At 54.8% G+C, this 17268-nt stretch overlaps 1 long non-coding RNA gene across 1 annotated transcript in view; it reads left to right on the top strand.

Moving 5' to 3' along the window:
- Nucleotides 1–4328: 4328 nt before the first annotated feature.
- Nucleotides 4329–17268, top strand: part of LOC114886231 — a 101091-nt gene continuing 88151 nt past the window's right edge. The window contains exons 1-2 of the long non-coding RNA XR_003791249.1: nucleotides 4329–4543; nucleotides 16165–16341. This is a non-coding gene — a long non-coding RNA (uncharacterized LOC114886231). The remainder of the gene's footprint in view (nucleotides 4544–16164; nucleotides 16342–17268) is intronic.

Genomic DNA, 17268 nt, shown 5'->3' on the forward strand with positions numbered 1-17268 from the left:
TCTTTTATGACCTATGATTGTTAGATGCTGGTGATTAACGTTGGCTCTGAGATAACCGACTCTATCTACATGTTTGTGTCCTAGCTGAAGTCTGTCCAATAATGATTCACTGCTTAATTTAGCAGTGAGAGGACCAGGTTTCAGCTACCACCTCCAGCCTCTGCTCAAAGTTTTGCTTATTTAACTAAGGGTTGCTGTCCTAAACAATGGCTCTTAACACATTTTGCTTCATAAGGCTGATTGTCATTAGTCTTCTCACAATGCTCTTTGATTATTCTATGTGTACTTTGTAAGACAAAGTAGTTTTCTGTTATATATGTATCTATCCTCTCTCTCTCTTTCTGTCTCTCTCTCTCCCTCTCTCCCCAGCCTCCTTCTGCAAAGGAATGGGAGACACTTGTTAAATAAACAGACCAATAGGTAGACATCCCCAACCTGCAAAGGCACCATCAACGTTAGTCGTTGACATTTGAGACTTTCAGATCCACCCAGGCACTGCAGAATCCAGTTGTGAAATTGGTTTCATTTCTTCACTTGGAACACAAGCCATGCTTGTTAAATCAGTGAATCATCAGAACTGGCTCTGAAAGATTTTTGGCTATTCTAATATTCAGACCAACTTATAAAGATTTGCTATCCCTAAAGATGATCGAAGATAGAGTCCACACACAAATATCCTTGAAGAGGCAACAAGCAGGCAGTGTTCAAAGACCCTTTGTACAAGCATGTTTGGGACTCACAGCGCCATTAAAGTCAGTGGCTGGATTCCCTCTAAAGGGCCAATGCTTTAGAAATAATAATATGTAATTTAAAATCCACAATTTATTGAGAGTGTATTCTTCATATTTAGTCCATCATGACTTGCATACAGATACAAAAGTAGGTTGAAAGCATGCAGAAGTTTGCCCCAAATCAGGCAATCTTTGAATGCTGGAGTTGGGATCAGAATTCAGGTGTGTCAGCCTCTGAAATCTGGGCCACGTTCAATCCACACTCACATCCATTATCTTACTGGATGCTTGTCCTCATGGGTGAGTGAGGGTTGGTCAGGTGGTGAGGGGCGGAGAGAATGTCAGTGTGGCTGGCGGAGGGGGTGAAGGGATGGTGGAGGGGCCAAGGGGAGGAGCTAGAAAGTTATGTAGAGGCCGTGGGTCCCCACTCTGCTCATTGAATCTCCGTGGGAAGCCCTTAAGAAATGTAGGTGGTGCAGTCCCACCCAAGATCAATTAACTCACAATATATGGGGGTAGGACCCCCAAGTAAATCTCAGTGGTTTTTTTTCAAAAGCTCCCCAAGGGGGTTCTAATGTGCAGCTGGGGGTAAAATCCCCCAGGGTGGATCGTGAAGGGATGCGTTGGCCACAGTCATGAGGGTTCCTGACTTGGTCTGTTTTGAGATACACTTTCATTTACAACTTTATTCCCAGGGAACTTTCTTTGTTCCACATCCAGGCTCAAAGCAGGGGGCTGCCACACAGGGTAAAGGCAGGGTGGAGGGCCGGGGGCTGAGTGACACCCAACAATATCTTCCTGGTCAACTTGAGAAGCTGCATAAACAAACCATGAAACTTTGCTTCTCCTCCGCCTGGGGACTCTTGGTCTGCTGCCACGGAATTGTCAGCCTCTTAGAAAGTGTCTATCTGCTCTGGAGAGGCCATGGGAATACAAAAGGCACACACGGCTCCAACCTGGAGCCGTCTCCCACCAGAGCCAGCAGCACGGAACAGCCACTTCTTGGCCACCTGGTCGACCAGCAGTGCTCACTGGGAGCCCTAGCTCCAACCTGAAGGCTGGAGCAGGGGGTGGGGGAGGGGGTCAGTTAGAGCTGCATTAATGCTCTTTATGAGTTTCCCTGGGGGCTTACAAGCAACAGGCTATGGGGAAGCCCCACATGTCCAAAGCAGCTTGTTCCTAGACCTAATCTTGTCAGTTTTCCCCAGCAAACATACCAGCACAGAGGAAAGGCTTCCCTCTGAAATTGCTATCCCCACAGAAATTTAATTCTCTTAGAAAAATAACCCCTTTTCCTCTTCCCAGGAATTCCTTTTCCCTAGAAGAGGATTTTCACAACAAGCCAAGGTGTTTGGGGATCTCTTTAAACCATAGCTTCATCATTGGACTTTTGGGAAAGTAAAAACATCACCAAAATATAAATCTGGTCTCTAAATATTCAAAGTAATGAAATTAAAGAAGCCCTCAAGTATCATTTCTCTGCTTCCCGTGTTAACCCCTGACATTCTATAAACATTGACATTCAGTGCTTATTTGATTGTAGTAGTGAAACTAGAGAGTTCACTGAATTTTGGTAGCCTAGTAAATTTTGTGCAACATGACTGTAAATTCAGGGAAATAGAATGTTTGTTCCCTTTACTAAATTCCATCTCTTAAGATTTTATACCAAAGCGAAGTGGCATCAAAAGTTTAAACTCAAATGTGCAAGGATGTCCCCTGCTCGGTTATCTAACTCCCAATATCTGGAAAACCTCTAAATGTCCTAGAACAGGGGTTGGGGAACTCTTTCTTAAAGGGCCAGGTAGAAATCATTTTTGGCTTTGCGGGCCACATACTTATGGTCTCTGTCACAGCTCCTCAGCCCTGCCAAGGTGGCGCAAAAGCAGCCACGGGCAACACGTGAATGAGTGCGTGTGACTTGTTCCAGGGAGGCTTGATCTGGCCCCCAGACCATTGTTTGCTGCCCCGCTTCTATAATAAAGGACGTGGTTGTCCGATTCTGAAACAATAAACTACGACGGACTGTTTAGCAGCTGGTTGAAGAGCCTACAGAAACTTGGGGGAATATAAATGATGGAGCGTTAATGTAAGAAGGCAGAGAACCACATGTTTAGTCGCAATCATAAAAGAATCCTCATAAAAGGTGGAAGCAGGCCGAAAGGAGACGCGCCGGTGAAAAGGGGGTGAAGACAGCAGGGTGAGGGGGTAGCTGACGCCGTCCTGAGCCGTCAGGATAGAAGGATGCCAAGGTGCGTCCCGCGGCCAGCTGACGTTCACTCTAGCACGTTCGTCGAGTAGATAACATCGTTTGTTCATCCAGCTGTTTGTGAATTTATGTAAAGCTGTTTACTCGCAAGCGGTGAAACGTCTGCTGTGCAGGGTTCTTGACCCGGGAACTTGCGAGCAGGTGCGCTGAGGGCAGTTGGGCAGGAGTCAGCCCGGGGAGTCCTGGTGACGAGCCTGATCTTCCCCCTGCAGCAGTGGCAGCCGTAGGCAGGTCTGAGAACAACCTTCCCTCTGTGCAGGGGCCACAGACTTGGAGGGAGGTGATGGTGGTTCATCCACCTGGGGCCCCCTGGGACAAACCCAAATTAAGGAGGGAGAGAGCTGGGCATGGTCTCCGACAGCAAAGGCTGGAGGCTCCACTGAGCACGAGAGACCCATACCCGCGGCCCTCGCCGCCACACCGCCCACTGCCCCTTCCACGGGGTCTGCATCTTGTGGACGCGGGGCCGCTGCCAGATGGGCCTGTCTGACCGGCGATAAAGCGCACTGGGGGCTGGACTGGTCTCGCCGGGGTCCTGGGACAGATTCAGATTTGCATCCGCGAGCCCGCACGAGGGGCTGCAGTGTCCAACTCCAGGTGTCCACCCTGTAGATATTTCACGTGCAGTTTGGGAGTTTGGGAACCCTCGGAAATGTTAGCATTTGTGCATAAAATTGCCTGAAATGCAGTCCAAATGTCCATAAAAAGTAACCAAATAGCTGTTTATTGTTACTAGTCCATGTTCTTCGAGCTCCCACGTTGGGCGTGGATCTAATTGGGTGCCGGCCGCGTTGGGGGTGACATCAGGGGTGCTTCCTGGGCACCTTGGGATCTGGTTTATCATGAAGCCGGAGGTCGGCAGTCTCCGCCTCGGCCCCGACATCCGACCAGGACACGTGGGGAAAGCCCCGGTGGGCCTTCCTGAGACTTTCTCCTCGAGGTATATTCCTGAAAACCTTGATGAGGGCCCAAGCCTGTGCATAAATTTGCCAAAATACAGAAAAAAGGAGCTTTAGGAGATGATACAGTTATCACCAGGGAGCCCTCCCCGGAACCCCCGAGAGCCCTTCGTTTCTGTTCCTGTTTTGGTAAAACACACCCAACACAGAGGCCACCATTTCACCCGTGTTCAAGTGTGCAATTCGGCGGCATTTAGCACGTCCACAGCGTTGTGCAGTCACTACCTCTAGTTCCAGAACATTTCCGTCACCCCCAAAAGGAAACCAGCGCCCACTAGCAGCCACTCCCCAGCCCCTCCCCCAGCCCCCAGCAACCACCAGTCTGCTTCCTGTCGGTGGGCTTGCCTGTGCTGAACGGTTCACATAATGGAATCACACACTCGGCAGCCTTTGTGCCCAACAAGCACGTAAAAGGATGCTCACCGGGGAATGCAAATCGCACCACCATGAGATACCGCCTCACGCTCACTGGGATTGCTAGAATCAAGAAGAAAAGAAAAGAACAAGTGCTGGTGAGGAGTCCGAGAAACGGGAACACCGTGCTCTGCTGGCGGGGATGTGAGACGGTGCAGCCCCTGCGTACAACGGTAACTTGGGATTTAGGCCACAGGGTCTGTTCAGTGGGAAGGAGAGGGGCTGTGTTCGAGCCCCAGACCCTCCCTGTAGGAACCGTGTGACCCTAACCTCCCCTGACCTGTGTGAGTCTTCATTCCTCATTCCTGACCCGCCAAGATCCTGTGAGGCCCAAATAAGTCACAGGCACGGCCTGTAAAGGCGTCTGCGGTTGTCCCCTGAGCGCCCCCCCCCCCCCGCAGGGTTCTTTCCAGAATCTCCCCTTGCTCACTCCCCTCCACCCAGACCAATGGCTGGCTCTCCGTTTCTCAGACAGGCGTGCCCCACCCCCGGGCCTTTGCAGCCTCTTTACCCTTTCATTCCACTGTCACCGTGTCAGTGCCATCGGCCCCCTCCCTGCCCCTCGGCTCTCTCCATCACACTGACAGAGTAATAACTGACTTTATTTCTCGGGGTCATGACGTCGCCGTGAGCCCTGCAGCCTGAAGGCCATGCCCGTGGGCTCACCGCCGTGTCCCCAGCACAGAGAGGGGCTCAGAAGACCCTGTGGATCAGAGGACGCACATCCCAAATGATGCACACGCCAGCAGGTCGGGTTCCTTGAGCACAGGAGGTCGGGGTGGTGTGCTGGGACACCCAGTCCCATCCCCACAAAGCCCAGTGCCCCCTCGCCAGTGGGAGGACAGGCCAAGGGCGAGCGTGAGCAAGGTTCTTGTCGGCGTGGAGCACGGGTTCCAGCTTTCGCAAAACAAGGGGAATTTCTGAGAACACCTGGATGGAGCTGGACCCTGGAAGGGGTGGGACCGGGTCCCCGGACGGTGTGGGAATCCTCTCTCCCCACACCCCGTGTGTGTCTGTGTTTTGCTTCACTGACCTTCTCCCCTGAGTCTGTCTCCCCTGCTACGGGGGACGTTTTCACAGCAGTGCACATACTGTCTAGGACCTAAGGCTGGACTCCTCTCTTGGTCCCAGCTCCAGGTTCTCGGGGAGGGGACTGACTTCTGGTTGCCCCACTTGGGGTCAGGCTGCTCCCTGGACCTGCCGCCTGTGGCTGGGGCTGTGTAGGGGGGGTCAGCACACTGTATAGATGGCTTCAGTGGTGGGAGCAGCGGCACCGGGGTGACGGGGCCGTTACGGGAAGCGGCTGAAAGCGGAGACGCTAACCCTCGGGTCCCTCGTCTCTCCTTCCTTTGTCCACGCTTCCGTCCGATACTTAACTGAGCTCCTGCCATGTGCCGGGCACTTCTCTAGGGCCTGGAGATACGTCCGTGGACAAAATACACGGACATTCCTACCTTCAAAAGCCTGCCTACAACCTAGCAGAGGAAGGGCTCCACAAACAAGTAAACAGGTCCGTTCATTAGTGTTGGGAGAGCCAGGGCTCTAACGAGCATCCGGCGGGTGAGGAGACATGGTGGGGGCAGCGGGCAAGGTGGACAGGGAGGCCTCTGAGTGGGGACGCTTGGCAGGTACCTGGGTGAATGGAATGGGCCAGCTGGGCCAGCTGCGCTCTAAGCAGCGGCCCAGCACGTACAAAGGCCCTGTGGCAGGCAGGTCATGCGTGTTCCAGGACAAGGAGGAGACCAGTGGACCTGGAGTGGGGACGGAAGAAGCATATGGCACTGGGTTTGTGGCTTTCCAACCTCTTCACGGGTGTGTCCAACTCTGCAGCCGCGATGAATTGTCTCTGGGGCCTCGATGTCCCCACGTGGCGGGGTGGCAGTAGGAGCCCCTCCTAGTCTGGCTGTGGGGCCTGAGGTCACACTGGGGGCTGTGGGGAAATATAAGGCCACAGTTGTGCGTCCGCGAGGATTAGGGGCTCATTCTTCACGGAGATCTGCGGTGACAGTCATGGCCCAGGGGCGGGAGGTGCAGCCAACGTCCCACCCACAGCTCGCAGCCTGTCTCCAGCGCCGGGACCCCCGGGTTGGAAATGAGGGCATTCCAGGGGGTGATCCGTGTGCTCATGGAAGGACGGAGGGAACCACATGGTAGACGAGACCACTCGCCCGCCGGCCCCTCGGCTGCATCCCAAGTAGGAGGCAGGAACCCTTGACAGGACAACCTGAAAGATGGGTCCCCACGGGGCCATCCCGATAATCTGCTGGGGGCCTCTAAGCCCCAGAAAAGGCCACAGCCCTAATAAGGGCCTCACCCTATGGGTCCCAGGGGCCTTGTCAATCAGGGCAGAGGCAGGGGCACAGGGATGGGTCAGGCTGCCTTGCAAGAAAGCCCCGTATTGTTTTTGAAGAGCAGCCCATTTGCATCCTGGGTTTTACTGGCTGTGTGGCCACCCGGCCAATTTAGCATTTGCTGGGAGCTGGGGAAGACAGGAGGAGGAACAGCCCTCCTGGGCCTTAGGTAGCCCGTGCTCATGCCCGGGGGTGCAGGGGCAGGGGAAGGGGCACATTTTTATCCCATACTTGGTGATATGGTGGGCTTCAAGTTCCTCTTGTGCTCTCGTTTGTCAGGACTTAATGAGAGACCCCAAAAGGATTTAGAAATTCCCCTTGCCCAAGGACAGGAAATAAATGGGAGAGTTCTAGGGAACTAGGGGAAAACCCATTGCAGGGAGAGACGGCGGCCTTTGTTGTCTGCTTGTGTGAGGGTGTGATTGTGTGAGTGTGTGTGTGAATGTGTGTGACGGTGTGAATGTGTCAGAGTGTGAGTGTGTGTGAGGGCGAGGCCTCACCTCCCGGATTCGCTAGCTGGCCTTGAGGCCATGCCGTCCTGAGAAGGTTAATTTTGGGGAGTGTTCAGAACCTCCCTCGTGACGCGGATTCATTCCTTGAAGCTCTCAGCTTTGAATAAACAGTTTGTCTCTCATCAGGCGTTTGGATGGGAGAGTAAAAGCACTGTGAGCGAGTGTAAACGCCGATTAAATGGTAAGGATATAAGGAATAAACAGATCCTCGTGCACCGTGAATACCCTCACTCATTTCTTCCATACCACACTGGAGTCTGCAAGGGGGAGGGGGAGGGGAGGGGAAGGAGGAGGAGGAAGGCGCGGCGGCTCAAGTGTGCACAGCCGGGCTCAGCGTGGACCTGCTTCTCTGTGCTGCAGAGCGTCTTGCAGACCAGAACAGACTCGCTGGGAACAGGAGGGCTTTGTGTCCGCCCGCACGCAGCCATTCATTAATTCATACCGTAAAGAGAAGCCGTGCGAGCCGCGACGGGGAGATAGAAGTAGTTTCGGAGCAGTAAGGCCTTCGCGTAAAACAGGACGGTGAGTCCCTCTCGCTGTTAGGATGGAGCCCGCTCCCTGCTCAGCGGTTCCTCCAGGGCAGTTCCCCCAGACGCCGGCGGAATGGGTGGCCTCCTGCCCCTGCTCACGCAGACGCAGACGGCAGCCTGCTCGTCCCACGTCCCACACTTCGCCTTCTGTCGCTCAGCAGTCTCTCTTGGAATTCACGCTGCTGCCACATGAGCAGAGTCTTGTTCTTTTTAACCAGCTGCATAGTACTCCATGTTTGGACGCCCACAATGCATGGAACCCCGTCTCCTGATACTGGACGTTTGGGTTGTTTCCAATCTTTGGTTATTACAAACAATGCTGGCACAATATTTTTACCTCTTTGTACTGGTAGAGTCTTGTGTTCTTAAATGTTTGATAAATACTAAGTCTTTTTGAAAGAAGCCAGCGAAATTCACACCCCGTGGCAGTAGCCCATGGGGGTGTATGGCTCGGATCTCCCTGCCAGAGAGACCCCGCCGTAGCGAGTGAGGGCAGCTGGTGCCTCCAGCTGTGGTGACTGCAGGGCCTGCCTTGACTTTCTGGCCGAGGCTGCATGCCTTCTGGGCAGCCGATGGCCAAGCACGGCAGAAGCGCAAGGTCCCGCCATTTCTGCCAGCAGGGACACCCTCCAGGGGCCTCGTCCCTCAGGGCTCCCCATCAGCCTGGCGGAGACCTTCCCGGAGCTGCACGGAAGGCCAAGGCTTGGGGTTACCCCACGCTCCTTGCGTGTACGGGTCCAGGCTCTCCCACCTCCTCGGGCCCACTGTCCCCGGCCCTCCCAGCACAGCCCTCCCGTCCCACTCCATCCCGGCTACAGCTTCCCTGGGGCCCCGTACGGACGCATCTCAACACGTGAGGCTGCAGTCAGGGAGCAGGGGCCACGGCTGAAAGTTTCAACCCCCAATCTTGTCCAGATCTCTCATTTCATAACCAGAGAAGTGAGGCCCAGAGAGGGTAAGTGACTTGCCCAAGGCCACATAGTCAGTGATCTCCGACCTTGGGGCACCAGCTGACCTTGTATGTCCCCCACCCTCTGCCGAGTTTGAGCCAGAAGCAGACACACGTGGCCTGTGCCACCTTTTCTACTTTGCCAGATTTTCTCAAACTTCCCTTAAAAGAGACGGGGGTTGCGTGCCAGTCCTTGGACGGCCTGTGTACTGTTGTCCCCAGGGCGCCACTCCTGTCTCAACTACAGAAGGGCCAAGGGCCAGGCAAGGGGACTTGGAACATCCCGTGCTGTGGGGTCACTGGGCGCCGGGCTCCCCAGCTGTGCTCAGGGCTGACAGTTGGCGAAGATCCTTGGGTTTGGGCGGCAGACCAGAGGTGCGGGACAGGGAGAGGCGGGAGGAGGCGGCACTGCCGCGGGCTCCCAGCGCCACCTCCAGGGGCTCGTAAGTCAGGGAGACTGGGATTCTGTCTACACACGGGGGCGTCGGACTGCAGGCCGTTTACCATGTGCCGAAGGGGCCTCATGAGCCCGCCCGCCCAGCCAGGGCTGACCGACCTCCACGATCACCTCGCATGGGCGGCCAGAGGGCAGCCTCAGGCCCAGCCGCAGCCTGCGCAGGGCTTGCCCAGCACGGACTCCGGCGGGGTTCGGGGGCTTGCCTGGTTTGGCCTGCAGCCAGGACAGGACGGCTCTGGCCCTGCGCTGAGGGGGAGCCGTGGAGGAGGAAGGGGGATGGGGCCACACATGCCTCTGTGCCCCTGAGGGCAGCGGCCAGCGTCCACCTGAGTCCCTCGGCTCAGCACGCGGAAGCTCCTGCTCACTCGATGTTTGTCCACCGAGTGAATGAAGGAGACAGGCAGGGCAGAGGGAGGGGGAGGATGAAATTCCTCCTGCCCTTGTCCTTGCTCTCGGCGCGGGGGGGGTTGGCATCATTTTAAATCGTGCCGACCTCAACCTTGTGCCCAACTCTGGACCCCGCCTGTCTGGCTGGGCAAGCGCTGGCTGAGCCCCTGCTGCGTGGACACGGCCGTGGCCAGCGGCAGACCTTCCGTGGAGGTCAGCACCCAGTGGGGGCCCTGTGGACACCCCAGTGGAGGGCAGAGGCCTCAGTGTCTGTGCTCGCCCTTTTCTGGCACTGGCGTGGAGGTGGACACGTCCAGCTCCTGTCCTCCACTGGACAGACGCCATCCCCACCCCAAAGTGTGTGTGCAGGGAGCCGAGGAGGACACGCGTGGGTGAACATGCATGTGTGTGCAGGGCTGTGAGCACGTGCAGGACTTCGGGTTTGCTGAGGGCCGTCCGCCGCGTGGGCCCTCAGCGGAGGCCATCAGCCCTCTGTGGTTCCACCCCTGGTCTTGCCAGGGGACAGTGAGTGACGTTTTGTCTCTGGGTCCCTTGGCTGGGAGTGGCAGTGAGGGGGCAGGGGGCCTGGCACCGTGTGTAGTGGGGCTGACCTCCTTCTCCTTGAAGTAAGTTCTGCCGTCAGCTTGCAGGCCCCCAGCTAAGAACAGCACAGAAGGAAAAATCCTTGAAAGAGCAGTTAGGTCATCTGTGGATAATGCTGCGTCCACGTCGCAGCGGCGGGCTCGCACAGGGGCTTGTAACGCTCAGCCGAGTCATGCGTAAACAGTGACTCACACTCACCTTTGCCTTTGCTGGTGGGTCGCCCAGGCTCCAGGTGCAGTGGATGCCACCGGCCCATTTTCAGCAGTGGCCCAGCAGGCCACTGGGACTGGGGCAGGTGGTCTGTGAGAAGGCTGTGGGGGAGATAACCGTCTTTCAGCCAGAGGGCATCGCCTGGTTTGGAGTGAGAGGAACTGATGCTGGGAAATTGGCGCCGGTGTTAAAACCATCCCTTGCGTTTGCTGTCAGATCTACTTGGGTTTTGCAAGACCACTCCTGCTGCTGGGCTGAGATCGAGGAAGGGGGAGCAGGGGGACGCGTGGGACGGGGGGACGCCAGTGCCGTGCTCCTGGTAGATTCAGGCCAGCGGTGACCGCAGATTTGCAGGTGGAGGGAGCCCTGCCCCGTGCAAGGCTGCCCAAGCGCCGGACAGGTGGGTGGGTGGATTCCAGGGGACACAGCTGGAGGGAGGTCAGGGGAGAGGGCTGAGTTCTGTTTGGAAACAGCACAGAGATGCTCGGTGGAACTCTGAGAGTCGAAGAAGAGGCCTGGTCCAGCTTTGGAGCAGGAGGAGGGCCGGCCCAGGCCCTGGGGAGCCCTGCTGTTTCAGGGTCAGGCATGGAAGCGTCAACCCAGGAGGGAAGCTGGAGGGGTGGGAAGGAAGCAGGGGAGCACGGGGAACGAGCAGGACCACCCTCGCTCTGAGACCGTCTGTGGCTCACGGGATCCATTCTCTTCCCGGATGGGAAGCCCCGTGGGGACAGGGTGGGTTCATCTTATCCACCGTTATGTCCCCAGAGCATATGAGCATATGAGAGGTGGCAGCAGGCATCTGCTGAGCAAATACCACTGGGCCGACACGGCTAACGAGGCAGTAACATCCTGCGAGACCCTGGGCCGCTCAGTGTGCTGTGGGGCCTTCAGGAGGCTGAGCTGCTCCACCCTGCACCCCAGGGACTCAGCCGCCCCACCACCCACCATGCATCTCGGCGGAAACGGAAGGAAAGAAGTTCCAGGCTTTGCCGGCTGGTCACAGCCCCCTCCATCTCCTGTAGACGCGGCTCGGTGGCCACCTCCCCAGGACCCCCCACAGCAGGGAGGCCTCACCTCTGCTTTGCACGTGCTCTCCCCTTTTTTGAAAACTGCTTTTCTCTTGTCATCAGAGAGACACAGTTGGCGCTTCTGTGTCAACGCAGATAGAGCCTGCCCTTAGATCCCGTCTCAACGCTGGAGTCACAGGCCAGGCTAAATTAAAAAAGCAAAACGTGTCTGACCCGATAGCTGACTTCATGTGCAGTGGAAAAAGCAAAAAATAAACACTGAGAGTTGATGACATCTGTACCATCTGTGGGCATGGTGCCCAGACAGGGCAAGAGCGAGGGAAGGGTCCACGCCCCTGCCCTGCACACAGGGCACCGGTGGGTCCCTGCAGCGGCCAGGAGCAGGTTCCACCGGAAGCTGTGGTCTGTACTGTAGAAACTGCCCTCCCCCGGCACCGTGGACCTCGGTGCGCAGGGCACACGACCTGTCACCCAAGCCTCCAAGTTCTCAGAGAACGCCCACCACCTGCTTCCATCTGCTTGTCTGAGAAGTGGCCCAGGGGGCAGCATCTCCCCATTTCATTTTTATCTTCGGTTTTTTCTTGCTCAGACGCTCTGCAGGATGAGTTTTGGAACTGGCTTTGGTCTGCACGGTAAGAAGTCACTGCAGTACTGATGGGATATGGTCACCTGGTGATCAGGGAGGGTTTTGCCCTAATTTCGTGGAGGAGGAAAGGGAGCGCTGGGGAGCCAGGCAGCAGCCCTTCCGCCCCTGCACTGTGGCCCCGGCTGCAGCTGCGGGGGCCGCTGCCTCCCTCCCGGCTGCCCCGTGACTAACCCTCCTGCCACGTCTTCCATGACTCTTTTGATGAATATTTGCTTGGCATCGACTTCGAACTGACACCCTCCTCTCTCATTTTTTACTCAACTTCATCATAAACAGTACAATTATTAGCGTGGGTTATGTCATTTTTTTTTCTTAAAATACATTATTATAAGTACAAACCAGTTAATACATTTCAGATGCGTCACCCACGCACCATGAAAGTGCCTCGAGGGCCACCGGGGAAGCATGTCCGTCTGGGAGCTGCTGGGCCAGCCGGCAGAGGGCTGGAGGCTGGGGTCCCTGGGCTGTGAGGTGACCTGCTCCTATTCTACCTCCCCAAGGGACTATCCCTAGATACACTGTCAGACCTCTACCTGGAACACGATCGCCTGAGTGTGCTCAGCATTTTGGGGGCATACAGCATATATGCAGAAGAGAACCCAGACCCCCGACCCGTGCCCCCAGCCCCACGTGTGTCTCTACGTGTGAGCTCCACGAGGACAGGGGTCTGGGTCTGTCTTGCTCCCTGCTGTGTCCCCGGCACCTAGGACAGTGCCTGGCACGCACTAGGTCCTCGGTACGTATCAATGGAACATATGTGTGCGTGGGTGAAAGAGGGAGCTGGAGTTTCCCCCCACAGTCTGTTCCTCTCCAGCCTCCAGGCCTCACTGGGTTACCATGCAGTGTGGTTGTGTCACCCCTGCTCAGAGCATCCTAATGACTCTCTCCGGTTTTCACAGTGCTGTCGAACTGTGTCCCCCATGCTCTGCTCCGCCACACTCAGATTCACACGTTGAAGCCCTAACCCCAAATGTGGCAGTGTTCGCAGGTGTAATTCCAAGGTGATTAGGTTTAGGTCAAGTTAAGAGGTTGAGGCCCTCGTGACGGGATCAGTGCCCTCACAGAAAGAGGAGGAGGACGCAGGGAGAAGGCCGTCGTCTATAAACCAGGAAGAGAGATCTTACCATGGACCCAAACCTGCCGGCGCCTTGATCTCATGCTTCCGGCCTCCAGAGCCGTGAGAAGCGTGTCTGTGGTTTTGGTCCCCCAGTCTGCGGTACTTTGTCACGGCAGCCTGAGCTAAGACCACGACCTTACGATGGTCTTCAAGGCCCCAGCTCCTTCCACCTGTGAGCCGCATCTGTGCCCTCTCCTCCCTGCTGGACCGTCCACGTTGCCTTGGATGTGCCAGGTTCTTGCCTGTCAGCGTTTCCACAAGCTGCTCCTTCTGCAGGGACACTCTCCCTCTGTTTATCACCTGGCCGACTCCTTTGGGGCTCAGTTTACCCCTCACAGCCTGGGGACGCCCGTGCTGACCACCGTCTCCACCCGCTACCTTCCCCTGCACCCCACAGCACTGTGGGGTTGCCCCTTTGTATCAGCGGGATGGGCGAGTGACAACCCCAGAACCTAGGTGACGTCACACAACGAAGGTCTACTTCTCACTTGGGGTCCATGTTCAAAGAAATTCCTTGGGGCCTTGTTCCCCATCCCCAGTTAGGGACCCGGGTGGATGGAGGCTCCACTCTGGGCACAGCCAGGAGGAGAGAGAGTGTCGCGAACTCAGTCCTGCCCTAACTGCCTCTGACCCAAAGTGCCAGGGGTCACTGCTCACGGCCCATTGGTCAGACCTAATCACCTGGCCCCAGCCTACCTTTGAGGGGGAAGAGAAATACACGAACTCCTCTGTGTGCTCAGGAAAGGAAAATACAACGGAATGGTCTCTGCCGTCACCCGTCATAGAATGTTCCTATTTAATTTCTGCTCATTCCCTGGGCCAGACTGAAGTTCCTCTGGTCCCTGGATTTCAGGTTTCTCCCCAGTTTTACCCTGGGCACATAGCATGGGGCCCTGCTGAGGGACCATGAAGGTTTGCGAAGGATCCGCGTGGAGCACAAGCCCAGTCAGGACCCACGGCCAGCTGCTCCCAGCGGACACCTGAGTCCCTGGGTGGTACCCTGGTTTCTCAAATGCCCTGCAGTGTGTGCCGACAGCAATCGGTCGTTTCTTCACCCGTCTACCCTCCGCTTCCACGTCACTGGAAAACGTCGAGGACCTATGGAAAATCCTAAACACACTCCGTCTGTCTTGTCTGTTTTCCATTTTGTGTTTGTGCTGTTTTTTGTACAATAAACAAGGTAAAAGCAAAGAGATAAACAGCGTGAGGTTTAAAGGGTTTTTAATGAATGAACAATACCTAACTGTTCCGAGAATGTGAATCCTTGGTTTACATTGATAGTTGGAAAACACAGCATTTGGACGGCAGCCAGTTTTCCAGGGTGAATAAACACCTCAAGAGGGACAAATATTTTTCACAGACCATCAGTGAAACGGAGGCTCAAATATTTAAAAGTAAATACATAAAAAGGGAAGAAATAAAGAAAAGAAAAGGCAAGCTGACCCTGCTGACCTTCAGTTTCCAAATGAGCTAAAAAACTTTTTATAGTTATGTTTACTGCTTCCAAAGAAACAAAACCTTTTATTTTAACTCCTCTGTGCCACTGCTCCCAGAGTGAGTTTTTCTAAAATGTCACTCTTGAGATTGGACGAGGGTCTTCACTCTTTAGGCCTCAGTTTCCTCACCCGTGAAATGGAGATAATTGTAATTCCTCATTCACAGGGTAATTATGAGAACTAAAGAGGTTAATGTATGCAAAGGGCTTAGACCGGGGCCTGGCACCTGTGAGTTCCATATACGTGTGAGTCATCACCACCATCATCGCCGTCATCACCGTCACTGTCACCACTGACGTTATCGTCACCATCGCCATTATCACCACCTTATGATTATCATCACCAGTCTCATTACCAGCACCGCCGTCACCATCACCATCGTCACCCGTCTCACTACCATCATCATCGTCATTATCAACAGTTACAAACCGCATTTGATGGAGGCAGTGAAAGTAGCTATCAGGGACCATCCCCCGGTTGATATCAGACAGTGACCATCCAGTGGGACGTAAGCGTGACTGTTGAGCATAGACCTAAAACATGAGTATATTGCTGTTCTCCTGGCTTCGCCCCAGTGAGGCACAGCACGCATGTCCACGCACTTCATACACCCACACACTCGACCCCTTTCTGAAAATCCTCTGTACTACTTCTGCTCCGCTGTGGGGATGGTGACATAAAGGCAGCTGCTAGGCTGGGCAGTTCTCAAGAACTCACGCAGTAGCAGAATGCTTCTTCTCGATCCACCATTGCCAGGCTTGCAGAAGCACGTGCTCCAAACTGTCAGCAGTGGCCGCCCCCAGGAGCAACACTAGAAATAGGGCGCCCGCAGGTCCCTAGTTTGTGCCTGGTTTCCCCCTGGTGTCATTACTCATAGCGCTCCAATTACGAAGTATATGATCACAACAATTTTAGTGATTTCTTCTCTTCTTTTTACTCATCTCTATTTTCTAGGCTTTCAACAGGAAACTTTTCTAATAAAGAGGAAACCAGTACAAGTGACAAAGCACTAGCTCAGGTGCCTCCTTCCCCAGAGAGGGTTCCCTGCTCCCCCAGCATGAATCATGCCAGGCAGCATCTTCTCCAGCCTCTTCGTGGCCGGCTGGCGTTAAATATTGGCTACCGAGCAGGAAGCTGGACAGCCCCACCCCCAGCTACTTGTGTCATGACGGTCCGACTAGTGATGGTGAGAAACTGAATCACTCCTATGGGAGACATAACACGCAGAGGCCTTCTCCCAGGACGCGGTCCCATTTTCTGGGGAGTGTAAGGCAAGGCTTGCACAGGAGCACTTGGGCCGGCTCCGTCTGCTTGGTGCTTCTATCCGGTGATATCTCTCCACGTGGGAGCGGAAAGAAATGAACTCAGGAACCATGTCCAGGAATGAATCGCTGTGTCTGCAACTTTATACTCATTAGAGTTTTAATAAACTCCTGCTTGTTTTTATAGGGATTTTTTTCCACCACCTTTGAACTACCTTAAAACAATAAAGTGCCCTCTTCACACAGGTTGGCCCAGTGGGAAGACTGACCTTATTTCGATTCTCCTACTGAGAGTGACGACTCAGCCTCAAGCGTCAGGGATGCCGTGATCGCATGAGACACGGAGTTCAGCCTCTGCAGTGACCCCTGGAAGAGGAAGCAACTGGACGTTTCCTCTGCACATTGTCTTGTGCAAAGATACAAGTAAGGGATATTTGTATTGGTTTGTTTTTTCTTCTTTGAATGGCAGAAAAACTTGCTAAGTTTAAGGAAAAATGGAGGAAAAAACCTGCATTATTAAGTTTTAATGGATAATCATGTTCAAACCAAAGACCCGTGTCTGCCCCGTGGCCGTGACCGTCCTCACACCGAAAGGCCTGAGCACACTTTGGGGGCACAGATTTCAGATAAGCCAGCTCTCGCGCTTAACACCCGAGGATGCTCCCCGTTACCTGAGCAGTGGCTCCCTACCTGGTGCACCTTGGCATCATCTGTGCGCTCGCTGTTCCCTGGAACGCTCTTCCCGTCTCTTCCCTGAGGTTTGGCTTCGGGAATTTCTAGAGACAGTGATCGTGCTAATCGTCCTGTGTGGTGCTCTGCTCATCCCCTGTTTTTCCTGCTTGTTTACTTGTTGACTTTCTGTTTTTTCCCACCTGGAGGGTAAACTCCATGAGGGCAGGGACGACTCATTGTAGTTTCGCTTCTGAATGAATGAATGATAGATTATAATGTACAGTGCTCCTGTTCTTAAAGGCACAGTGCTCCGTGCGTCGCAGGAGACCAGGCTGGGTGGTCTCCAAGTCCCCATCTGTTTTTTTGATCCCAACGGTCAGGTCCAAGTCTCATTTAAAACCTCCTTTCTCTCCTCCTGGATGGAATCCACAGTACCAGACTCAAATCCGCTTCCCTCAGAAAACCTCTCCTAGGCCTCTCCCCATGCCCTCTCTGATCCTGCATCCAGCGAGCAAGCGTACACTGAGCGCCAGCTGCACGCCTGCACCGCACTTGGCTGGAGGTTCAGCCGTGAACAGCATTGTCTCAGGCACGCAGGCTGGCCCCCGTGGAACAGAGCACAGATGCAAGGAGCGAGGGGCTCACGGAGCTTTGTGGGTTAGGAATCTTCCCTCCCAT

This window comes from Monodon monoceros, unplaced genomic scaffold, assembly GCF_005190385.1.
Source record: "Monodon monoceros isolate NGI ecotype Baffin Bay Population unplaced genomic scaffold, NGI_Narwhal_1 Super_Scaffold_10, whole genome shotgun sequence".
Classification (NCBI taxonomy): domain Eukaryota; kingdom Metazoa; phylum Chordata; class Mammalia; order Artiodactyla; family Monodontidae; genus Monodon; species Monodon monoceros.